The 26965-nt window shown below is 40.7% G+C and overlaps 1 protein-coding gene across 11 annotated transcripts in view; it reads right to left on the bottom strand.

The window, feature by feature from the left end:
* BACH2 (BTB domain and CNC homolog 2) overlaps nt 1–26965 on the bottom strand; it is a 358349-nt gene that overhangs the window by 156552 nt on the left and 174832 nt on the right. The gene's annotated exons all lie outside the window — the stretch shown is intronic.

Raw genomic sequence — 26965 nt, 5'->3', positions numbered from 1 at the left:
AGGGGATGATGGAACACACCGTTGTGATGAGCGTCGGGTGACGTATGGAAGTGTTGAATCCCTATACTGTACACCTGAAACTAAGATAACACTGTATGTTAACTAACTGGAATTTACATAAGATGAAAAAAAAAATAAAAAAAGGAAGATCAACTATACCTTTGGCACTGATACATCACTAATGATATTTCGTTGTATAGTTCCACAACCGCTTCACCGAAACTCCCAAGTTTCAGAATGTTTTGGAATTCAGAATTGTTTGGATTTTAAAACTATTTGGGTGCAACAACCATTTATCACATAACATTCCATCACGGTCTGGAGCAGCACACATTTCATAATATTTCTTCAGCAAAACAGATGCATATTCTTATTAAATTGGATAAAATAGAATCTCACATTAGTTCCAGCCAGGTATTTCTACCAAGGAAATTACAAAAACACACAAAACAAAAACAAAAACAAAAAACCCTCCAAAACCCAAAACTTTTGACTTTGGAATGCTTTTGAATTCAGAACTGGGAATAAAAGATTGTGGACCAATATTCCTTTCAAGGAACAAAATACTCCTCAAGAGTTTTGTTTCTTTTCTTTTTTCATTTTTAAAAAGATTTTATTTATTTATTTATTTGAGAGACAGAGTGAGAGAGCGCTCGAGAGTGCAAGAACACAAGCAGGGGGAGAGGCAGAGGGAGAAGGGCAAGCAGGCTCGCCACTCAGCAGGGAGACTGAAGCAGGACTTGATCCCAGGACGCTGGGATCATGATCTGAGCAGAAGGCAGGTGTGTCACCGACTGAGCCACCCAAGTGCCCCTCAGAGTTTTGTTTCTATTTTTCATTTGATGTTAAATGCCTGTGAGCACTTCCCCAAGTTATTAAAAACACTTCAAAAACATGTTTTTCAATGTCTATGTGATATTATACCCCAAAGAAAAGAGTTTTATGTAATGATTTCATTTGGGGAATTACAGTTTTTGTTGTCGCTAATGCAAATAAGACTTTGGGGGACATATCTGAATATCAGATTGGCCTGAATTTCTGAATACTATCTTAGATATAGATCCTTAAAAAGAATTACTGGGTCAACTAGTGTGATCTTTAAGGGTCTCGATGATTTTCCAGAAAAGCCATACCAATTTATACTCCTAACACAGCATGAGTGCCTGGTTAATTTGTTTAATTACCCACATTATCATAGGCATGGAAAAAAATACACTTGCATCTCATACATCTTAACAAAGCTCTAATCAATGATAATCATGCTTAGGAGATTTTATTTTTGTTTTTCTTACACAGAAGATAGTGAACAGCTCACTATCTTTGACACAACAAGAGCGAATGGGATCAATGTGAGTTTAGCCTCAAGCAGAACCTCATTCAAGCAGACTGAATCCCATCTGGGCAATGACGGAGTTGTCACTTGTCCATGGGGTCTTAACTTAGAAAAAGGTATTGGGGCGGGTATGGGAATAATTCAGACGTCATCATGAGAAGACAAATAATCAGACGTTAATTATTTGTGGGCTGATTAATTCTGTTTCTAGGCTCCTAAGGACTTGTGTTTCTCTTCCTTTTGGTGTTTTGTATTTCTTGGACGTTTTGCTGCTACTCAGCAGCCATCAGAAAGAGATGTGAAGACAAAATCATCAGACAAGCTAAGCCTTCTGAGTGCTTACAGTGTGTCATCTCTGGTCCCAGGTACGATATGGGTGTCATCTCATTTAATGCTAAGGGCACTGGTTTAAAAATCAGTAGCTGCAAAGTTTGAAAGCATGTACTCACTCATCAATCACCCTTCCATCCTAATAAGTTTGGAGGAATTAGAAGTTTAGAATTTCAAAGACCTATCCAAAGCCTAGGCTCTTATTACCATGACCCCAAGTATGGTTATAAACCACAAACTTTACTTCTATGCTTTTTTGATCAACACCCTCTACAAGATCTATCCAAAGCAGGGGGAAATGACATAAATAAAATACAAGGAAACTCCAGATAATAATAAACACTTGGGAAGTCCTGTCTGTATAGGAGGGACGCCATACCTCTTACAGGACAATAGAGAGTTAGGAGTCTGTCCTGTAACACAAAACAGGGTATATGCAGAGAAGACACAAAGATACACCCACAATACATACTTCAGAAAACAAACACACAAACACAGTCTTCCCAGATGTGACTACAAATTGGTAGTGATAACATCAGGACTCACAACCTCCAGTTTCTTTTCATTTATAGCTTTGGCTAATAATTTTTCTCTTTTCCCTTTATATGTATTTAATCTTACAGGATCATTGATGTAGAGAATGCTACCATTTTCATATGCGCCTAAAAGAAAACTGAAGAGATACTTTCTTATTATATGGAATGAAAATAACGTCACTCTTTTCCTTGTCTATAAACTCAATTTCTCAATAGTAGAATAGAGTATATTCTATAAAACGGCTGAGGTTCAGAGAGAGAGAGAGAAAGAAACACACAAAAAAATTCCATTTTATTCTGGGAGTGTGTCGAGTTGATCTACCCAATAATCTTATCTTAGTAAGGGATGTTTCTATCAAAACTATCAAAAGACCAAAAGACAAAAGATGTATCAAGAAGTGAATCATTTCCTTCACTGTGGCTTCTCTTTATAATTTAAGTAACATTCTCGTGACAGGTAGGTGTCAAGTGAGTAGAAAGGCTCCTACATGATTTTTCTTTGCCACAATCATATATGTGGTTAATTTTCTAAGTATCCTAGGAGTATAGGGTGTGAAAAATAAAAGTAGTAAGAGAGGAAATGACCCCTCAAAGAACATACTTTGTTTTTTCCAAATGCCTAATTGCTTGGGGGGAAAATACAAAAAATAAAATAAGCCACCTACTAATAACAGAAATGATTACCAGAAACTCTTTATATACTCAAACTGCACAACTAACATTTCTAAAGCTAATTACAAATTTGGATTCTCTCATTTTAAAAATACACTTCGAAGCAACCCACTTCTGTTTTAATGCTGAACCGAAGTCTGTGCAATTGGCACACTATCAAAGTAAAAAAAAAATGCGTCGCTTGAACAAAGTTACCACTTTCAATGTCACTAAATCTTGAACTGCAAAATACCACAAGCTAAAAACTAGTAATACCATGTGGTTATGTTATCTTACATTTACAAAGGAATGTATAGTTTCCCAAGCCCTAAGGGGGCTGAGACCTCTGTTATCACAGCAGCTTTGTTATCTTGGGGAGGTCATTCGTAGCCTCTGAGCCCAACACCTTTCACAGGTTCTTGGGAGGATTAAATGAGAATGTACACACAAAAAAATTTTGCAAATTATAAGATATATGTAAAATGTGGGGTATCATTGTTCTTTTTCCTAGTGACTCTGTAAGGCGTAAATCCACCAATCTTCATTTCATAGTTAAGGAAACTGACAACAGGAATATATAGAAAAATAAAAGTGCCGGGGCGCCTGGGTGGCTCAGTGGGTTAAGCCGCTGCCTTCGGCTCAGGTCATGATCTCAGGGTCCTGGGATCGAGCCCCGCATCGGGCTCTCTGCTCAGCAGGGAGCCTGCTTCCTCCTCTCTCTCTGCCTGCCTCTCTGCCTGCTTGTGATCTCTCTCTGTCAAATAAATAAATAAAAATCTTTAAAAAAAAATAAATAAATAAATAAATAAATAAATAAAAGTGCCAAGTTAGGATATTCAAGCTCTGTCTCTAAATTGGCCACAAACTGGCTAGGTGACTCTCTGTGACTTTTTTCTTCAGTAAAATGAACGGGTAGGATGAGGTGATTTTAAGGTCTTCTTGAAGCCAATGGTTCTGTAATCTGGGACTTGGCCATGCCATGGTGGTGAGAAGGCAGCCCTTAGAAAAAGTCTTTGGGGGGGAGCCTGGGTGGCTCAGTGGGTTAAGCCGCTGCCTTCGGCTCAGGTCATGATCTCAGGGTCCTGGGGTCGAGCCTTGCATCTGGCTCTCTGCTCAGCAGGGAGCCTGCTTCCCCCTCTTCCTCTGCCTGCCTCTCTGCCTACTTGTGATCTTTCTCTCTGTCAAATAAATAAATAAAATCTTTAAAAAAAAAAAACAGAAAAAATAAAAAAAAAAAAGAAAAAGTCTTTGGGAGCAGTCCCTCCTGGAGGCCAAGTGCAGCAGCCTCCAGTGCTGGGATGGGGGGCGTCCCTAAGCAGTCTCTCAGCTCTCAGGATAGCACTGGCATTAGCGAACTCATTTTACTGGATCAAGGGGAGGTTGGAGGATACTAGGTGAATGGCCAGGGCCTCTGGGCCACAGGAAGTACGTACTGGAGGAACTTGAAACGGTAGCTCTTTATTAACTGGTACAGACATTTCATATACTAACTGGTGTCGTCAAATAAGTCTATACCGCTGTACTGTCAGTCTTGCTAACAGCCCCACCATTATCTGGTTCTCAGTTTCAAAGAGATAGCCCCTTCCGTGGGCCACTCACCTTTCTTGACTGAACTCCTACAGTGCTGGGGAGAGAGATGTGAAAGGACTACTTTTTTTTCTCTTTTTTTTGAAAGGGCTACTTTTTGAATTATGAGTACACATCGTGGTGACATGGGACACTTGAAAAAGACTGGAGCCACTGACTTCAGTCTCTACTAATGATACTCTACCAGCACTAACACAACTTTCTGTGATGACAAAAATACTCAATATTTGTGCTGTCCAATATGGCAGCCACCAGCCACATATGGTTATTGAGTACTTACACTCGGTAAGTGTGACTGGGCAATGGAGGAACCGGATTTTAATTTTGACGTATTTAAATTCAAATAGCCACGCGTGGTTAGCAGTTACCTTATTAGACACTACAGATCTAGGCTGCCTTACATGCTAGTTCTCTTGGACATATTTCAGACCCCAGGAGCCCATTCTGGACAACACTCATTTGAGAAGTTTTTACTGACCTTCTCCTGTGGCCAGGCACCATTTAAGTGTCTTAAAACAATGGTGAATGAGAGCCATGGACACTTCCTGCCCTCATGGTGTTTCTCAGCTAGACTGATTTCCGAAGACCTCACAAAGCCTTGAAGTGGTTCACAGGACTGTGCTTAGGAAAAGGTGGGTGAGTAGATATGGTAATGCTACACTAAGCATGAAAGCACAGCTTTTTCATTTCTTCATAATTACTGTTAGAGAAGCTGGGGGAAAGTTTAAAAAGAGATAGCTGGATGATTACTGTTCATTCACTTACAAGTAAAGTAACATATCCCAGGTATGGGAAATTATCTGTAATTCCCTTTTGCACAAACATAAATTTACTTAAAAGAAAAAGTCAGGGCGACCTGCATTCTTAAGCCCAAGGAAAAGTAAATGGTATTTAATTATAACAACAATCATAAAGGTACATGTGGATTTCGAGCTTCAAGCAGTGGACAAGGGAACATTTATACCAATTAGCAGTGAAATGATCAGGTTTTTGTGAAGGTATCTCTTATATAAGTGAGGCTGATTGCACCTTTATCTTTACAATTCAACTCTTAGCTAAGATTTTCTTAGTGGTTTTAATGGGATGTGATGAGCAAAACTCTATTTGCTTTTCCCCCAGGAAACTAAGGCGGAGGTATTTTTATCTACATCACAAAACTAATACTAACAACATAATTTCTACAAAACATAAAAGTGGTTTGGTTTAATGCTTTTCCAATTTCCAAAACCGCTTCCCCTGTCCTCCTGTTGTTAATTCTTTCCTACCCTCACCACCCCTTCTTACCTTACTGAAATTTAGAGTGATACAGAGAACAAAACAAAATACTGAGGATTGATTTATGTTCTTGTTTGAACCTGAATTCAGGCTTGCCTAAATTTAAAAGGACAAGGGATGTCATATTCTGAGAGATGGTGTTTTTAAGTTAATTCTCTTCACTGTTTTATCACATGAGGCAAAATACTCACTGAGCCAAGTAACTGCGTCTTGCTCTGTATGCTAGCAGGGTCCTACTTGGATAATACCATCAAGCCAACCTGACCTCCTAGCCTTAAAAAGATACTCTGGTCCCTGATCAAAGTTGGACCACTGATTTGGGGGCTAATAAATGACTCTTCCACATCTACAGGCACATTTCCATCACTTTTCCTCTCTGGATTGGGAAAGATAAATTACAGTGTTCTGAAAACAGAAGTTCAGATCTTAGTTCCAAAGTGCAAATTGCATTTAGAGACTATCATCTGTAGGAAAGGTCAAATTTCAAATGTTCCATTTGGCCCCATGCTCTATAGAATATTACTAAAAATTTGGTGACAGCTTTAGAGATAAACATGCAAACGGAGAATGGCCCTGGGGTCCTTATTCATATTCAGAAACACTAAATGGAGTAGTCACACATCATTTTATGGCCAGAAGGGCTTTACAAAGAAAGGGGTTAATTTTTTGGAAACTACAGAGATGAATTTTTAAAAACTACATTTCAAGCAATTTAAATAGTTACTCGTATAAGGCCTTTGAATCATAGATCTTGTGGCTTTTGTGTTTTGCTCTACTGGCATGGGAAGCTGATGCAAGGAAATGTACTTTTTTTTTTTTTTTTTTTTTTTAAACTGCAATACAGAAAGACGCAGCCATTTCAGACAGGATGGAGAAAATTAAGATGAAAATGTCTTTGAAAGTTTCCACTTACACGTTTCAGGTGCTGGGACCAAATTATTCTGGTTGGAGAGTGATAGCTAGAAAATTCACTTCTTTGACATTCAACATGTTTACATTCCCCAAATATGGCAGTTTGTCCAGATTTTCACCTCTCTTATAAGAGGATGGTGCTTTTTCAGAACCCCTTGCCATTGATAATTCAAAAAGAAAAAGCCAAAAAGAAAACGCGTGTTGAAAATACACAACCTGAAATACTTTGGGGGTTTCTGTAGGCTTTATATTTTTAAAAATACCGGCCTGTATTTATAAATAATAATGACAGTAAATTACATTTGCTGAAAACTTCTGTGTGCTGGGAACTTCACTAGGAATTTCATATTTCATATTATTAGCTTGTCTGCTGGGTGAGAGAACATGGCTCAGAGAGGTTAAATGCCTTCACTAAGGTCACAGTGCTGGAGAGGAGATGGCATGCAATCTGGATCCGTATCCACTTGGCTCTTAAAGTTACTCCTTTCCTATGCAACACTAACATCCGCTATAATTTGGGGAGACTACCTCCCTCTTCCCCAAGGAAACACGATCAATCTTCCATGGGCTACCAGTAAAATGTCCAAGTAACCTGACAAAGCTGCGGGTCCTAAAGCAACTTGATTATTTGTATAAGAGGAATTAATTAACTTGTTAGTACTAAAATGATTATATTTCACATATTAGAATTAAATTAGGATAATTAGACTTAAATAATTTTTTTCTATTGCAGTTTCTTCAAATAAAAGTACTACCGGGTAGCTTATTAAAAAATGAACCAGATCAGTCTCTAAAGGTGAATTAAAGTGCAGGATACCTGTCCCTAAGTCATGGAACATGGCAGTGAAAACACCATATGAGGAATCTCACTCTGGGGCTCAGTCTCAGAAGAGCCTCACCATTCTTGGCAAAGAATTCTCACCAAATTTCTGCCCAAGTAGAAAATGCCTGAAGCAGGCTCTGATGTACCATTCAGGGCTCAAGTACCATATTTTCCATCCTTATATCAGAGATTATCCATGAAATCACACAGTCCTTGACTAAGTTCATCTGTAAGAATGCAAATGTGTATGCCTGTTGGGGCTGCCTGTCACCTTAGTGAAGGGCAGGTTTCTTGAGAACTTGGATGGGCCAACAGTGCCTTGACCTCTCTCAGGTTCCATACTTGGTCTGGGCTATCTGCCTCCTTGCCCTTAACTGAGAACTTCAGCTTATTTATCAGCCAGAAAAACCTGCAAGGTCCTATGCCTTTTGGGAGCTGCAAGTGCCTGCTGGCCTCATCTATCAAGGGCAGGTACCCCTTGACTTCCAAGTATACAGTGTGGGTGCCAAGCAGGTCTCACACAAGGCAAGGTGCTGGTGGGTTGTCCCCAGGAGAGGCTGGCGAGGTCCACACAGAGCTCACTGCAGGTGTGACAGCTGCAATAAGTTTGGCCAAGGACCCTGAAGACAGGTGAGGCATATGTTGTTCAAGAAGGACGTGATAAACCAGGTTAGGAAAAGAAATTCCACTGACCCCTTATTCTGGCTGAAAAACTCAAGAGTTAGCATAGATTGCTTAGCTTTCCCTCTCTCCCTTCTTAACATCGAATCCAACAGCAAGTGCTGCTGATTCTACCTTCAACTTGTATCTCCGGTCTGTCTACCCCTCTCCATCTCTACTCCAGTCACCATCATTTCTCACCTGGTCCACTGTTATTGTCATGGTAACTGGCTTCTCTCTTTTCAGTTCCCACTTGGCACTGAAGTCCCCAGGATCACCCTAGTTTGGGTGATTTGCTGGGAGAAATCACGAGACTCCGCACGTAGTTGTACCTATGCTTTGATTTATTAGAGCCAGGTCTCATCTGCTTCCAGCTCAGCCTCTGACCACACACCTGCCCTCGCCCTCCCCTCCAGCTGGACCTGCATCCACCTGAGCCTCTTCTTTCCCTACACAGTCTCTGTTTCCTGCTGCTTTTTCCTCACACGACAAACTCTGCTTCTCTCTCTGGATCTACAGTTCCTGCCACCATCTGCCCTATATAAAAATCAGTTGTGCTTAATCTTGCTGTGGTCATACACCCTTCAGGGAATCTGGGGCTGTGGCTCTGAATCGCACGGTACCCACAGCCATGTGGCACTAACGAGCCAGCTCCAGTCTTGCTACAGGGTCAGCACTGTACCCATCATGAACCCCGCCCCCCTTTTTGCCAGGCTGCTCACGCCATCTCTCTGTTCTGGGCCACCTCAATCCTCTCTCATCATTCCCCTTTCTAAGCTTGTGGGTGATTCTTTGCAGGGTGAGGGAAAGAAAAAAACAGGGAGCAGAGGAGAGCCACAGTCAGAAGTGGCAAAAGCTGCTGTGTGTAGACACAGGGACCGTGGTGATTCTGATGGATTTGATACTGTTCTGCAGACCTCTTTTTGTTGGTCTGTTCCATATGGCATGGATCCTCAGGGCTAAAAGGACTTTGGAGATCACGGAGTTCAACCACCTCCTTTTACTGATGAGGAAACTGTGGTGTGAGGAGAGGATGGGAAGGAGGAAAGCAGCATTTATGGAGGGCTTATCATCTGCTTTGAATACACGTCCCAGGTCCCACAGCCAGCCGAGTGAGTGGCAGAGTTGGGACCGTACGCTTTCATCTATTACTTACACACTCATATCACACAGAGGAAAGGGCTTATATTTAATACATAGAGATACTTGGTTTTCCCCTCTGTATCATCCAGTATGTATTTTTAGCTCAGTGAAACATACAAAACATAAACATTACATTTCAATCATCTTGAAGTGTATAGTTCAGTGGAATTAAGTACATTAATTTTGCGGGGCAACCATTCCATTACTCAACCAATACATTTTTAAGAGTATTTTCTGAAGCGCCTCATGGATCAGTCAGTTAAGTGTCCGACTTGATCTCAGCTCAGGTCTTGATCTCAGGGTTGTGAGTTCAAGCCCCGAGGTGGTCTCCACGCTGCACGTGGAAACACCTTAAAAAAATATATATATATACATACATATATGTATATATATATTTTCTGCATAGTAAATTCAAAATAAGATTCAAGAATGCCCCCGCCCCCCCAGAAGGAAAAGAGGAGTAGGAAATAAGCTTTGGGGGTTAGATTTCATCTAACAAAACCTTTCATACCTAGTAGGTTCTCTGTGACATATTCTCCCAGTCTGGAAACCAGTACTCTGAGAATGTTTGTGGCCGGGTGAAAAGGTAGCCTTTGTTGTTTCCTGAGACTCTCTACTAGTTGTATCTGCTTTCAAAAATGTTATGCAACCCAGGAAATCACAGGCTTCCATGCCTCCTCCATAAAAGGACAAGTGAAACAGTATTTCTTGGAAAGAGAGGCATTTACCAGCATGCTACATCTAGATGGAGCTGTCCCTGCCGCTCCTGTCTTTTTCTAAGCAGGGTTTAAAAGTATTGGCACAGAGCACAAAGAACGTCCCTCAGCTATTCAGCCTTTAGTTCAACTCCACAATATATTTAGCAAGATTTCTTTCTTCCTTTTTTTTCCCCCTTCCCTTCTTGGTTTAATGACCTCAAATGTACCAACATCCTGTCTTACCTAATCCCCTAACAAGTTCTATCGAATGCCAGGACAGAATCAGACAGCACTGCAGGCAGTGAGATCATTCACTAAGAATTCATTTTTATTCCAAAAATTAGGAGTGCCAGACCATTTCACACAATCTATCACACAGCCAGAAAATTAGCCTGGCACTTGAAGAGAGACATCTAAACTAATTTTTTAAAACCACCTCCTGTCCTAGGTCATTTACAACCCGATGGACTTTCTCCTCAGAAAACGATGCATATACACAACCTATTTCCACATTCTGGTAGGGGTTCTAAGGGTCGCCTATGAATCCACAGACCTTAGGTTCATTTTTGCTCGAAATGAACTCCAGAAGAGTTCACTTTGTCTGCAGGCCTCTGTACTGGGTCCCTGGAGCCTCCCAGAGTGACCTCCTTTGGTACCACTTCAGTCTCGAGATGAAAATGACTTTTCTTATTTTGGCTGCAGGAACATTCCCACATGGCTTCTGGTCAAACTCACCATTGACACAGCTACATCGCTCACCAAGTCAGCGCACCGCTCTGGGAACACTCTTTTTTCTCTCAGCAGCCCATGACGAGCCTGCTCTACCCTCCTGTTCCTGGGTTCTGGTCTTCCTTTTGCTATCATGGATCCTGCTATCTATCCCCTTTCTCTGCCTGTCACTCTTTTGTTGGCCCTCTGTGGCACTCTTATAATTAAAAAAATTAGACCTTTTTTCTTTACCATAAAAGTAACAATCTTCATTGTGCATTCCATTCCTTTGCTTTTTCTCCAACAGCATCCTTCGGCCTTTCATCCCTTCAGCCCCGGGGACACCAGCCCAGCTCGCTGAGCAGCCGTCCCTGGGGTCTCCATCCAGCCGGAGAAAGGGCTTCTCAGCCAGAAGCTGCGCGGTGCCGTAGGAGGACAGTCAGCCTGAAGTCAGACAGACCTGAGTCCAATCCTGACTTGCTAGCTGATGGATTTTGGTCGCTAATTTAAATAAAGGCTCAATTTCCAAAAAGAAAATGATGGCGATGATAGCAACCAACTTATAAGGATTTTTAAGAATGACTGAATGAACTGGTACAGACACAGTTCCCAAGAAGGTGCCTGGGAGATGGTGGTTCACAGCCCCACCCCCAACTCTTCTTTTATTGGGTTCAGCCTACATTCTGCATTTTAGAAGCAACCCCAGCTGCTTTCTATTAGGTAGCTGGGACCACATATGCTTGGAGTCTTAAGTATCTTTTTAACAGGTTAATTGAACATAATTCATATACCACGAAATTCACAGTTTTAAAGTGTACAAGTCAATGACTTTTAGTACATTTACAGAGTTCTGCAACCATCGCTACTAATATCAGAACATTTCACCACCCCAAAAAGAAGCCCCATCCCCATTAGTGGTTATTCTTCATTTCCCCCTTCCCCTCAGCCCTTGGCAACCCCTTACCCACCTTCTGTCTCTTTGGATTTGCTTAGTCTGAAAATTTCATGTAAATGGAATCAGATACTATGTGGCTTTTTCCACCTGGCTTATTTCATTTAGTGCAATGTTTTCAAAGTTCATCCACATTGTCATATGTATCAATATTTCCTTTTTATGGCTGATTAATAATCCATTGCATGTGTATATCCTATTCTGTTTATCCATTTATCAGTTAGTGAACATTTGGGTTGTTTTCATTTTGGGCTATTATGAATTATGTTGGTATGAGCACTTAACTACACTTGGATATATGTGGACATGTTTTCAATTCTCTTGGATATATACCTGGCAGAGCAATTACTGTGTGATGATTAATTTTATGGACCAATTTGGTTAGGCAATGGTACCCAATATAGAGTCAAACATATTTTAATATTGTCATGATAGTATTTTTTTAGATGGGATTAATATTTAAATCACCAGATTTGTGTAAATCAGATCATCCTCCATAATGTGGATGGGCCTTACCTAATCAGTTGGAGGTCTTAAAAAAAAAAACAACAAAAACATGATCTCTCCCAAGGAAGAAGGAATTCTGACAGCTGACTGCCTTTAGACGTGCTCTGCAACATCAGCTTTTCCTTAGGTCTTCAGCCTGCCAGGGTACCTACAGACTTTGGACTTTCCAGTCTCTACAATCATGAGACAGCTCTTTAAAATAAATCTTTCAGGGCACCTGGGTGGCTCAGTGGGTTAAGGCCTCTGCCTTCAGCTCAGGTCATGATCTCAGGGTCCTGGGATTGAGCCCCGCATCGGGCTCTCTGCTCGGCAGGGAGCCTGCTTCCCTTCCTCTCTCTGTCTCTGCCTGCCTCTCTGTCTACTTGTGATCTCTGTCAAATAAATAGAATCTTTAAAATAAAATAAAATAAAATAAAATAAAATAAAATAAAATAAAATAAATCTTACTTTGTATATGTATACATCCTATTGGTTCGACTTCTCTAGAGAACCCTGAGCAATACACTGTGTCATGTGGTAATTCTATACTTAACATTTTTAGGAACTGCAAGCTGTTTCTCAAAAGGCTGCGTCATGTTCCAATCCTACTAATAACAATGCACAATGGTTTGGATTTCTCCGCATTCACACCAACACTTATTACTATCTTTCTGTCTTTAGCCATCCTAGTGGGGGTAACGTGGCACCTCATTGTGGTTTGATTTGCATTTCCCCAGTGACTAATGGTGTTGAGCATCTTTTCATGAACTTTTTGTCCATTTGTATGTGTTTGTTGGAAAAAATGTCTATTTTAATGCTTTGCCCATTATTTAATTGGGTCATATGTATTTTGAATGTTGCATTGTAAGAATTCTTTGTAAATTCTGATACCATTGATCCAATATACAATTTGCAAATATCTTCTCCCATTCTGTGGATTACTTTTTCACTTTCTTAATGGTTTCCTTTGAAATGCAGCAGTTTTGGATTTTATTAAGTTCCATTTATCTATTTTTTCTTTTGCATTATGCTTTTGGTATCACATCTAAAAAAACATTGCTTAATCTTAGGTCACAAAGATTTATTCCTGCTTTCTTCTAAGAGTTTTACATTTAGTTTGCATTTAGTAAGAGCTCTTACATTTAGTTTTATGATCTATACTGAGTAAATTTTTGTATATAGTGTAAGGTAGGGGTCAAATTTCATTCTTTTGTGTGTGAATATCCAGTTGTTCCAGCACCATTTGTTGAAAAGACTGTTCTTTCCCTATCAAATATTCCTGGCACCCTTACTGAAAAACTTTGACCACAAACATAAGGATTTATTTCTGGGCTCTTAATTCTATTCCATTGTCCTATGACTACACTGTCTTGATTACTATAACTTTTTTGGATGTTTTGAAATCAGAAGGTGAGTTCTCCAAATTATTTTTAAAGATTTTATTTATAGGGGCGCCTGGATGGCTCAGTGGATTGGGCCGCTGCCTTCGGCTCAGGTCATGATCTCAGGGTCCTGGGATCGAGCCCCGCATCGGGCTCTCTGCTCAGCAGGGATCCTGCTTCTCTCTCTCTCTCTCTCTCTCTCTCTCTCTGCCTGCCTCTCCTTCTGCTTGTGATCTCTATCAGGTGAATAAATAAAATCTTTAAAAAAAAAAAAAGATTTTATTTATATATTTGACAGAGAGATAAAGACAGATAGCATAGGTAGGGAGAGCAGCAAGCAGAGGGAGAGGGAAAAGCAGGCTCTCTGCTGAGCAGGGAGCCCAATGTGGGACTTGATCCCAGGACCTTGGGATCATGACCTAACCTGGAGGCAGATGCTTAACCTACTGAGCCACCCAGATGCCCCTCCATCTTTGTTGTTCCTTTTCAAAAATTTTTCACCTATTTTGGCTCCCTTGCATTTCCATATGAATTTTTAAATTAGCCCATCAGTTTCTATTAAAAAAAGCTAGCTGAGATTTTGATAGGGATTACACTGAATATGCAAATTTGGGTAGTGTTGCCATTTTAACAAAACAGAGTCTTCTGATCCATGAACACTGGATGTCTTTCCATTTATTTAACTCATAATTTCTTTTGTGTATAAGTCTTGCACTTCTTTTGTTAAATTAACGAGTATCTCATTCTTTCTGGTGCAATTATAAATGGAGTTATTCTCTTAATTTCATTTACAGAGTCTTTTGTTGCTAGTATATAGAAATAAAATTGATTTTTATATACTAACCTTCTGTCCTGCAACCTTGGCTAAACTTGTTAGCTCTCTTTTCCTCTTTTTTTGTGGACTGGAGTCTTAGATATTTTTTTTTTTAAGATTTTATTTATTTATTTGACAGAGAGAAATCACAAGTAGATGGAGAGGCAGGCAGAGAGAAGAGAGAGGGAAGCAGGCTCCCTGCTGAGCAGAGAGCCCGATGTGGGACTCGATCCCAGGACCCTGAGATCATGACCTGAGCTGAAGGCAGCGGCTTAACCCACTGAGCCACCCAGGCGCCCGAGTCTTAGATATTTTTAAGTATTCCAAAGCACAGGTAGATTCCAGCACATAAACTCAACACTTAAACTGCACTGCAAAAAAAGTCCATGCTTCCCTTGGCACTGGGTGATATTCCTGCTACTGGGTCATAGTCTTAGCAGCATTCCTACTCTTCAACAAACCATACAATCATTTGAAGAGGTAAGTTTCTGGAACTCCAGGATACACTGTGAAACATAAACCTATTTTCCACAAAGGGGTGTTAAAAAGACGGGTCATGTTCTCAGCCTATTCCATTAGGTCTACTGGAGTGGACATCATTAGGTAAAGATGCTACAGGGTCTAGCCTCACCATTCTCAAAGTAATGGAGTTTAAGGTGTTGTTTCAATGGGAAACCACATCCCAATGGAGTTTCAAATGAACCTTTACAAAGGAAACTTCCCTATGAGCAGAGACTTCTTATGGGTTTTCATATAGATCCTTCTTACCTACACCTTTACACCTCAGGACGGACTCCCAATGTACATTTCTTGGAGGGACGGTGGTGGTTACTCTCACAAAAACTGCTAACCTTGGCACAAATGATATATAGCTTTTATTGGGCTATATTTGCTTCAGGTTTAAAAACTGATTTCCAGCCAGCCAGCATTCAGAGACCTGTTTTGCATCTGGATCCATGAGTCACTTATTTAAGTATGCATTTGCTCAGAATACCCGGGCATGTGAAAGGATCAAAATATCACACTTTGATTGATTCAGAAAGTTATTTTCTACCACTACGCAGTCTGAGAATTTCTATGTGGCATCTGACTAAGTGGGGAGGTGTCAGAGCAGACAGCTAGGAGTTACTGTGTAAAAGACCTTGTCCCTCCTCTCAGGCACCAAGATCCCAGGGAGTAAAAGCCCCAGCTCTCCAAGGCAAAATGTGTCCGTGTGATGCTCCTATGAGCATAATCTGGGTATCGGAGTCGTCTTTTGAAGGGATCCTGGTATTTCGGTTTGACAAAAATCGAAAAACATTTAGAAAGAAAATCGGATTTGTGTGTAAATGAAGAATATTCCTGAAAAGAAACTCTGTTACGAAACTGAAATCTGGAGACCGCGGTGGTGCTAAGTTGAGTCATCAGTTCCCTTTACACCCTAATAATTGACGGCACTTTGATCACAATGACTGCTCTGGGTGATGATGCTTTTGTGTTTGCTTTTTTAAGTACTTCCTTGTGTAAACAGGTTGTCTCACTATCGTCTTGCAAACATGTTTACATTTGGGGGATCATGGGGAACATCTGTTAGAAACAGATTTCACGCTTTTCTGTCAACTTAGGGAAATCTGAATCATATTTCTTGGTAAAATAAAAAAGCTCTGGGATTGTTAAATGAAGTTCTACTGGAAGGAGGCTTGATAGGATGGATATGATCACCCTTTATATACGTACTTAGAAATTTGTCTTGAAAATATCCTTTTGAAGTAGGCAGAAACAAACATTAATTATTCACCGTATTTTTTAGAGAAGAGGACACGGACGTATAGAGAAGGGAGGGGCCTGGTCAGTGATTGAGAAAGTGGCAAAGAAGGGACCACCCATGCCACAGGCTTTTTGATATACATTCCTCGGGGATCGAGGGTCCCGTGATATAATTTTCCAAATAAAAATGTAACGATCCTTCCCAATCTTTTCTTTTTTTAATTTTTTTAAAGATTTTATTTATTTATTTGACAGAGAGAGATCACAAGTTAAGCAGAGAGGCAGGCGGAGAGAGAGAGAGGTGAGGAGGAAGCAGGCTCCCCATCAAGCAGAGAATCCAATGTGGGGTTCGATCCCAGGATCCTGAGATCATGACCTGAGCCGAAGGCAGAGGCTTTAACCCACTGAGCCACCCAGGTGCCCCAATCCCTCCCAATCTTATTAAGAAGATGTCTTATTCTGGAGAGGGCAAGAGGAGGGGGGCTCAGTAATGGACTGTAAGAGTGCAGTTTTTAAATTCAGGTCCCAGATGAGAGACCTAGAGGTTTGTGGAGAGGTAGGGGCATGCAGAATGGAACAGGAACAGAGGCTGAATGAGAAGATTCAGGCAAAATTGGCAAAATGTTCTACTGAAACATCAGTACGGCACCTGCTCCTGTCATGCCCAGAAGCCGATGCCCTGATGCTTCTCCCAGAGGACGTGCCAGCTCTGGCCCTTAGACTCAAGGCTGGGCTGTCCACATGTGTGCACTGAGGCCCCTGCAGTATGTCATGGAGAGGGGGAATGGGGTGGGGAGAAAGGACAGGGTGGGCGCTGGCTCTCTCTACACTACAATGTTCTAGCTTAGAACTCCAAGGAACCTCAGAATTCTAAATCCAAACCTGCTTTCTGAAAGGTTATCATGTCAAGGTAGCCGGACAGAACACATTTCATGCAATTTGTTAGCTTGATTTTTAATATTTTCATGTTTAAACATAGGGCATATGAGTTTCATTTGTGCCCTTCCTTGCTGCTAGCAGCACAAACGTTAGGGCCAGGCCTTCCTGGTGGCTGCTGGGGTCTGGGCACTTGTGGATGATACAGGCCATTGTATCACCGACCGACCCTCTGGCGGTGAATGATAGCTCATTATTTTAAGGAAGTGGAGGTGGCTTTAAGGGGCTTTTAGAATAGCAAGGTGTTTATACAACAAATGTTTCCTTCACTGTTGTTTTGAAGAGACTGTCCTGACAGAGGTTAAGCAATTCTTTTCCAGTCTAGCTGCTCGGCAGCCAAATACGTCAGTCAGGCTCTTGCTATGGGCTAACTAAGCAAATCTTATTATTTTTTTAAATCCCTGAATTTTTCATCTCTTGTGATTTCTTTATTTCATACCTACTTTGTCGCCCATTTGTCAGCGGCTAGTTTGAGCAACGCAACCCGTGGGAACCAAACCAACAAGCAGTGAGACACGCCAAGGAGGGACCAAATGTAGCCGGGATGAGAAAAATACCAATGAACGTTAGGATGACCTATAAGAAATAATTAAGTAGCGATACATCAAATGCATAAATATGATTCATTTTAAATGCCCCCACATGTTACACCCACTTTTAGGAGTTTCCCGAAGTAATTTAAAACCATTTCATGTTGCTTCCTGTTTTTCAGTCCTTTTATCTGTTGATGGGGGTGGCAATTCTACTGTTACCAACTGAACAAGAAGAAAAGTAAAGGATGGGGCAAGTTTCCTCATTTTAGTCATCAGAATCTGCTTTCAGAGGCCTCCTCTATAGATTTTAAATTCCAAAATGTGGGGCTCTATGCCACAAAGTAATTAAGATGTATCGTGCATTATAACCACAGATTGCACCAACACTTTCTCTTGGAGTTAATAAACTTCTTGCATCAACTTTGGGCCACCTGTTCCCTCCAAAGCATCCTGCCAAAGCAACTGATCTTTAGAGGAAAGAAGATGGGTCAGAGGCTCACTGGCCCTGGTGTGTGGCCAGCACATTTCTCTTTTCTTCCTTGAGATAAGGACTGAAAGACCTTTTCCCATTTTGGAGCTAAAGTTTCAGAAATACGAGACTATTCCAAAGATATCTGTTCCATAAAATTATCATTAGGCACCAACAGCAGCTCTGGGGAAGTGGCCACCTCTTCTTATTTGCCTTTAATAGCTCATTATTTTAATCAAGGAGATGATTAATGAAAAGCAGCTCCACACTCTGCAAGAAATAAATATCGATTAAGTACCACAGCAGAGTGGGAAGCATTTTGGGAGTTGTCTACCACAACCCACCCTCAACAAGGGCTTGACCACCAAGTGGTTGATTTTGATTAAGAACATCCATTGAGAAGAAAGGAACTTCTCTCTTAAGCAGCCAAGTCCATTTTGGAGAAGTGTATGCACAATATCATTGCATGTATTACTAGAGAGTTCTCTCTAAGGCAAATATGCTTCCTTATAGCTTAAAAACACTGGCCTGCCCTCCAGAGAAACCAGAGAAAGGATGACATGGGTTAGGAAGTAACCATGGCTCCATTTCTTTTAACCCCAAGTCTTTTCTCTGAAAAATTGTTTCCAGTTCCTTTAGATTTCACTGGGGACATGTTTTCAAGTTCTCTCACTATCATTGTCTTGGACCATTGTTCTTAGAAAATTTAAGCTCTAAACTGAAAAAAAAAAATTTTAATTTAACATCGCAGAACAGGCAACAATACATTTGCCAACTCACCCATCAAAATGTGACCTCAAATACGGCATAATTTTAACAGTGAGGGGCACACAGAGTTATCTATCAATTTCTTAGTCCTACAGTGCAGACCAGACCATTACTCCATTAACATTGTGGGCAGTCCCGTCACATCAACGCCTAAGACTGAGTTTGTAGAAATTAAACCAACACCTTTTTGTATATTGCTACTGCCTTTTATTTTCCATATACCTCATTGGTGAGGCTAATTATTTTTTGGGGGGGGGAGGATATAACTATAAGGTCTTGACACTTATTTCTGTTATTAAATGTCAACTTTTTCAGGTGGAGTTCCTTGTTTTTTCTTCTTTCTTCTGTTTACACACTCAGCGGCAAAGGAAAACATGAAAGAGAACAGTGCCCAAGAGATTTTTTTTTTTCTTAATTATGAATTGTACTAGGCTTACAAAGCAGTGGGCAGTCAGGGTGAACACTCACTCAGTAAACAATACCCTTTAGGAACTGGCTTACTGTGTACGCTGTGTTGGATCCTCCTCCCTCAATTCCAAGAGGAAACTCAGAATATTTATTATATCTATTTATTTCTCCTACTGAGAACTATCTAAGATAAGAGGATGTTTAATGATGGAACATATTTCAGGATTTCTGCTCTGTGCAGTGTTCTGCCCATGGGGCGTGAGGACTGACACAAGTTCCAACCTCATAATGAAACCAGACACAGTTCACTTCCTTTTTTTCTGAAACTACCCCCTCACCTGGGGGATGTCTTGAGATGACACAGAGTTAGTCATGTATCACTAACCTGAGATACTAGAGGGAATAATTGATACTCACTATCATTAGCAATGATATTATTTAAAACATCCTCCTGGGAAGGTAGACGACATTTGCTTGGGATTGACTAGAGCGTTGACCATGGTTACCTGTCCCAGCTGCCAATTCCTACAGTCTCAACAGGAGAAAGGAGACATTTCAACTCCAGAGCTGTTTTCTCTTATAATTGGCATGACAAAGAGAGATCGAGGTATCTAGTCAGAAGGGTGGACACTGGGGCTACATTCCTACAGTGTTACCATACCCCTTATTAATTGAAAGTGGACAATCAAGAAATCACAATGTACTCTTCGTCTAATCCTCGCTGTGCCCCCAGGCTTTTGGAAGACAGCCTGACTACTGGAGATCCGAGAGAGAAGACCAGTCCAATCTACAACCTGGCTGTTAGGTGGGCACTCTACTTTCCGCAGTCTGGAGGAAGAGAACCAAAGCAAGGGGCAGTAGAGAATGTCTGCCATCTCTCCAGGCAAGTGGGAAAAAACCAAAAACCAAGCAAGTGCGAAAAAAAAAAATTCCCAAATAAATGTGGAACCTAGACCTTGTCTGATCTCAGGGACCCCCCCAAAAAGTCTTCAGTTTTGACTGTTTTCCAGTGATAAGTTTTGTATTAAGGACATCGGAACGATCTGCCCCATCCTTGGGCTCCCTGTTTACTCTTCCTCCCTCTATCAGGAATCAATCACTATTCTTGAGCTCTGGATCCTACCTCTTCTTCCTCACTCAAGGAATTTGTTCCTGCATTTGTCCTTACCCACCTTGTAGCATCAATTTTTCTCTCTCTCTCCTGGACCACTGGCTTGCAGACATACTGAATATCTCCCATCTTATGGTTCCTTCTTGATTCACTGACCCCTCCAAGGCCCCTCTTTATCTGCCTCTGTTTCAAAGGAAGACCTTTGAAGGAGTTGGCTAGACTTGCTGCTCTTTTCTCATTTCTAATTCTCTCCTTAACCTGCTGTAAGTACGTTGTGGGTTACCTAACAGTTGTAGTGTCAGAGAAACTGCTTTGATCAAGGTCACCAGTGATTCTGTTTTCCCAATTCTATGCTCAATTCTCTCTTCTCATCTGACATGACTTCTCAGCATCATTTGACCCAGCTGTCCACTTCCTCCATGAGATGACTTCTTCCCATGTCTTTTGTGACATCACATTGTCCTGGATTCTCACCTGCCTCATCTGTGACTCCTTCCCAGTCTCCTTGGCTGGCTTCCCTTCTACATGTTCGTGTTCCAGGCCTCCAACCTTGGACTTTTTCTCCTAACTATACTCACTCCCAGGCCTATGGCTTTTGTTACCTGTATGCTGAGGGTTCCCACATGCATTATATCTTGCTCTAACCTCGTCCCTGATTTCTGTATCCAGTTACCCTCTCAGCATCTGAACTGTATATCCAACATGCATCTCAAACACAACATGGCCCAAATAGAGTTCTTGTTCCTTCCCTCCCTACCTTACTCTGTTGCCTGAAACCTTTCCTTTAGATTTTGTCCTGTTCTTAGCATAGAGTCTGAAGTCCTTACTCAGGCCTGTTGTGCCCTGCCCTGGCTTCTTCCTCATTCATCTCTGTCCTTCTTTTCTTCCCCCTTCTCCAGCCACTTTAGCCTGTGGGCTCAGTCCTCCATCCATATCCTGTCTGCTTTGGCATCTTGCCCTTTCTTTTGCCCCAGCCTAGAAGGCCCTTCTCAGGTCTTGGCGTGCTAAGGTCCTTCTCTTCATTCAGATCTTAGCTCCGTGTCAGGTACTACCTGACCTTCCAATACATGCTTCCCTACACATCTCCCTCAGCACAGTGCTCCATTCTACTTCCTTCATTCGTCACTCTCTGAAATTATTTTGTTTATCATAGGATTTCTGGCTTACACTCTATATTCCTGAAACAAAATGGGAACTTCCCCAAGAGCAGGAGTCTTGTTTCTTGCGCTATACTATATCCCTACCACCTAGGGCAATACTTGGAATACAGCAGGTGATTAATTCATATTTGCTGCACGGGTGCAAGCATCACGAGAAGCAACGGGAGGTACGATGCTATGTAGGAAAGCCCTCCGCACAGTGCACAACATCATGGGCATGTAAGGGAACAACAAGCGGTGACCGGTAATACTCTGCGCCTGAACAAGTCATCGACACCATTATCACTCTGTGAATGTTGCCATCTTTTTTTTTTTTTTTTTTAAGATTTTATTTATTTATTTGACAGAGAGAGATTACAAGTAGGCAGAGAGGCAGGCAGAGAGAGAGAGAGGGAAGCAGGCTCCCTGCCGAGCAGAGAGCCCGATGCGGGACTCTATCCCAGGACCCTGAGATCATGACCTGAGCCGAAGGCAGCGGCTTAACCCACTGAGCCACCCAGGCACCCCGAATGTTGCCATCTTGACTCCATTTCTGCAGACGGAGCAAGGGAAGGAAGTCCAAGCTCTCGCTGTTTCTCACCAGTTCCTAAGCCATCAGTCTTTTCCTCTCTGGGCCATCTTCTACAATGTAGGTCATTTTTCAAAACGGAAATCTGATGTCACTTCCCTGCTTCCTAATGATTTTCGGATAAAGTCTGAATACGACTTCAAGGCGGCTCATGATCAGGATGCCGCCCCCTCTCCAGTCCAATCTTTCACCACTCCTTCTACCCCACTCTCTGCCCCAGCTGTCCTGAACTGCAGTTCTGTGAAAGCATCAGGCATTGTCTCCTCAGGATTCATCTGTCATTGCCTCTTCTTCCTGCCCTCTTCACATGGCTAACTCACCCTTCAGGCATAAGACGAGGGAGTGCTTCCTCTGGGAACCTTTGCTGGTCCTCTCTGGGTTAGGTGTCCCTCTTCCATAGGCTATAGTATAGCCATACACTCGAACAATCACAGACTCTGTCATTTCTAGGACGACTGCTCATTTATGTGTCTTCTCCGCTCATCTGTAAGCTCCTCAAGTGCAAAGACTGTGATCTCCAGTCCATCACTGTGCCCTAGCCCCTGACATGCCTCCTAAGATACAACAGGCACTCAGTAACAATTATGGAATTAATGAACAAAGGAACTAAAGAGATAGACAAAAGAGATAATTCTAAAACGTGTGTATGTGACTAGCTTTGAATTTTTTTTTCTCTCTGCTTTAATGTCTTTAGTTCCCAATTCCTGAACTTCATTTTCAGCCCTCCTGTTTTAGCTTTCTAGTCTTTACCTGTAATTTGGATCAACATACATTCTCCTTTTGTTGTTTTGCACACCAAGCATGAACAATTGTTCTTTATCTTATCTAAGTTTAGTCCCTTCTCTTCTAAAGTCTTTTTTACTTCACGTTCTTCTACTTTATCCCATGTTTACAAGCATCTAAAGTTATACATTAAAGTGCTCTTTTGTGTTTATTATTGACTGTGATAGTTTTGTTTTATACTTCATTATTGTTCCATTTTTATGTGGCGATGTTTAAGGACAGTTAAGTCTAATGGACAATGTAAAGTTCCTTAGAGCAATTAAAATTCAAGCTAGTAAGTTTTTAAGCAAAGTCATTTCCTGTGGACATTTGCCAGGAGTATAATGCAAACGAAGGAACCTGAAGGAGAACCATCTACTATTTCTACTAAGGGAATAAGGACAGTGGCTTCACACAGCTGACTTTTCTTTGCTACTGAGTAGCCTTTCCTGCTCTGTGGATAACAGAGACAAGATGAAAGAACCATGACATTCCATGAGTAAATAACTCTTTTAAGCAACTAGACCACAGGTCAGGAAAAATTACTCCCCAGTGATTAAAACTTTCCGGAATCCCACGTTACCTCATCTATATACATCACTAGTCTCATTGGGGGAGTTTATTCCCATGGAAGTTTTAGCCCTACAGTTGGTAAGAGTTTTGTTAAATAATTTCATAGTGTCTACATTTACCTACTGTTAATACAGCAAATCCATGACCAGTGCACACAAGCTACAATTAAGTTCTCATTAATTCAAGAGATACCCATTTGATGAGTGGAAAAGCCTTACTCAAGGAATACCAATGTGCACTCTTAAGAAAAGCTGACAACAGGAAGCTAACAGGATCATTGTAAGTATATAAAGTAAAAGTGGAATGAACAAAGGATCATTTGTTCTTCTTTGTGGGTATCCAAATAGGTAGCGACAGAACACAGTAAGAGTATGGGCTCTGGGGTCTCACCCAACCTGGGTTTGATTCCAAGCTCAGCCCTTTAGTGCCTGCAAAGGATCTAGAAGTCACTTCACTCCTCTAATTCCAGGACTATAAAATGGGGATAACAGTACTTGCCAGATAGGATTTTTGTGAGGATTAAAGGAGATAATACATATGAAGTATTTGAGCCCAGTTCCAGATACATAGCAAATGTTCAGAACATTTTACTGAAATTAAATATTGCATTTTATCTTCCATTCTCCTTTGTACAAACATGTGACATGACTCACACAAAATGTGAAGACTTTATTTACATCTAAGACTTTATGTGACACTTACAAGCTTGCACATCCTTATGACGTTTGAGAACTTTCATGGACACGCTGTAGAACCTGAATTGTACCTGTGATACACACCTAACGATGGTGATTAAGTCAGGATCCTCCCAGGGTTCTCCTTTGTGCCCAGACCTCACTGCCTTTACTTAATTACGTTAGTTTCAATCAACAACAAAAATAGGAAGACTTAATGAAGAATATAAAATAAGAATAATCCACACATACCAAAAACCCACTTAAAGACATGAATGTCCAGAATTCATTATTTGAAATATGGTACACATTACAGAAACACTTAATGACAGTCCAACCTACCACTGGATTTGTGATGTAGGCTTACTGAGCCATCAATTTAAATCAAAAAGCCTGAAATTTGGATATACAGAATAGATGGAACAGCTGCAGAAACAACCTTCTAAAAATATATAATATTATCCAGCAGATGGAAAAGCAATTATTTATTGAAAATATTCAGAATTTGGTATTATCCAATAACTGCAAAAGTTGCTAGAAAGATATAATTAACATTTACTGAAGATCCTTAGTGGGTAAACTGCGTTAAATAAAACAAATATTTAGTAGTTGCTGGTTTCTGGCAAAAGCAATCTCTTAAAATATAGTGTTCATTCACCTTGAAAAGGAAACTACTAACTTGGACATTTCCAGATAATTTTGAAGACCCCAAATAAAAACTCCCAGATGTGTGTGTGATAACACATATGATTTGCCCATCACTGAAACACAAAGTCTGTCAAAATCAGACTTGGTTTATATTATTTGTGACACTCTGTGACTAGATAAATGGGTCTTGGTCAGGTCTGGGGAATATCAAGGACCCATGAAAGCCAGCAGAACACTAGGAGATCCTGATGGGATAGAAAGATATAAGCTAAAGAGTCAGAAGACTTGACTCTAACCACAACTTTACCTTTTGCCAGCTGTGACTTGTTTCTCTCATCCACTCATTCACCTATTCCAGGTATCAGGGATACTAATCAATAAGAGACATGCCCCTCGCAGAACTCATTCAATAAGACATCACTAGCACCTTAAATATGGGGAGGGAAGGATGACCACAAAGATGGCCACAAGGAATTTGAATCACATAGAAATATCACAATAGAAAGTCCATGGTGGGCACCATTTTCATGGAGTGGACAGTCTTTGGGGTCTTTTTATCCATAGAACAAGAACAGAAACATTCTCTACCTACATTCTCTACCTCAGTAAGGTTCAAACTCTGTGATACTCATTATGTTGTAGAAATTCGAAATTAAAAAAAACAACAACAACAGCAAAACACTGCCTTATCAGAATAGACTATTAGGAAAACCAGTTGTCTTAAGTTCAATTTTCTCAGAGCAGAGCTTGCCTCTTTCACAATGTCTTCAGAAGGAGCCAAATATTTGCATGATTACAAGCCTCCTTCCATGTCTTGAGTCTTAGTGAAGATCTTAATATCCGTAAGTGGGTCCCTAGGTTTGGCAGAACTCTTCAAACAATTTTTAAACTACTGCTTTTAAAACTGGTTCTTACCTATGAGTTTCTTGAGGGGTTCAGAATATATCCCATAGGAACTCTCTTAATGGATGGACCTGCAGCTGGGAGACTGTATGCTTCAACTGCTAATGCCAGCTGTACTTGTTATGATAATTATATAATTTAATTAAATATTGTGTTGGCTGACCAAATATGAGTGTTAAAATAAAGTTATTTGTCTGAAAATTTAGTGAAATAAAAGACATGAAAGGAGCCAAGTTGCTAAAGGAAATTTGTTACTGAATTAGATATAAGTAAGATAACTGAAAGATGGAGGGAAATAATAAAAAGTTTAAATAGTTTCGCACTCAGATCGTGTTGCAAATGTCTTTAAAAATGCTTTCAGTGTAAAGAAACTAAAAATGGAAATGATGCAATAATGTGTATGAAAGACGACACAGAACTACAACCAGCGGAGCCAAACTCCAAGAAAAGGCCTTGGGATCACATCAAAAAAGAGTGGCGAATAAGTGCATTTGTAGCTTTTCATTAAATATGGTATTTAGACCATGCAGTATCTCTTTTCAAAAAATGATTCACCTTGTAACCGATTTTTCAACTAACCAGAAAATACCTGGTCCCAGTCAGGTTAGCTAAGAGAGACTGTATAACCAGCCATGACCCTGGGAAATCTCTAGGAATATGGAATTTCTTCATTTTTTGCTCTTTTTCATTGTCTAACTTTTCTCAATGGTCATTCACTGCCTATTTAATTAAAACATTGTTTAATTAAAAAACATATACATATATATGTTTCTTTATGTTATGTCTAAGTATGAGTTTCAGATATAAAACAGCCTTTGTGTATTTTAAGCAAAGAAAAGAAAATCAAATATTTTCATTCACATAAAAATGTGTTGCTTACATGGTTAGTAACTTTGCCTTTTGTCTCACTATTTCTGGTGTGAGGATACCTTACTTATTTGTAAGACTGGGTTAATTGAGTTTCAATTAACATAAGTCTCCCAAGTAACAAGAGCTGGACCTTTCTCATGGACAGGTTGACTCTGGGGCAGTAGAACCCTAGCATGAGTGAAAAGGTTTTCCTTTTATTCATCTGCTTCTCCTCCTGCACATTTTGGGAAATGACACAAGTCGAGGCAATGCACACCATGGGTCAAATGCACATCTTTGCCTGGACCTTAAAGAAACTGTGACTCAAAGCATTTCACTGGGGATGCCCAGGGGTTGTGCATGACCAGACACTGGCAAAGCAATTTTGAGAAACCTCCTCCTCAAATGAAAATACACTGTGAGAAACCTGTAGCTCGTACTGAACAAGAATCGGGCCAAACACCAAGAAAGACAGGTTTGTGTCAGTCTCGGTATCAAACACACTTCTTCACCCTCCTTTCCCAGAATAATAACTACAACCAAAAAAAGGTTTACAGGAAGGGACTG

Source organism: Mustela nivalis, assembly GCF_964662115.1.
Source record: "Mustela nivalis genome assembly, chromosome: 5".
Taxonomy (NCBI): domain Eukaryota; kingdom Metazoa; phylum Chordata; class Mammalia; order Carnivora; family Mustelidae; genus Mustela; species Mustela nivalis.
This window is presented reverse-complemented; position numbering and strand designations above follow the sequence as displayed.